The sequence below is a fragment of the Amblyomma maculatum genome, chromosome 10, assembly GCF_055883805.1.
Source record: "Amblyomma maculatum isolate TAMU_Amacu chromosome 10, ASM5588380v1, whole genome shotgun sequence".
In the NCBI taxonomy this organism is placed as follows: Eukaryota; Metazoa; Arthropoda; class Arachnida; order Ixodida; family Ixodidae; genus Amblyomma; species Amblyomma maculatum.
In genome coordinates, this window is record NC_139353.1 from 21699605 (window position 1) to 21699843 (window position 239).

The window sequence follows — 239 nt, forward strand, 5'->3', positions numbered from 1 at the left end:
TGCGTGCGTGCGTGCGTGCGTGCGTGCGTGCGTGCACTCCGAGACATGCGTTTCGAAGTAGAATTGTCACCAATTAGATTTTTCCTTCACAAGCGGTTTAAAGAGTTTGCAGCAAAATAAAAATGTTTTTGTTATTCTGACTAACTCTTACTGTGATATAAAGCCTTTACACTAATTTCAGATCATAATTTTACTTTGTGCAAACTGTTGCAGTTTCAGATGGATTTCAATTAACAAAT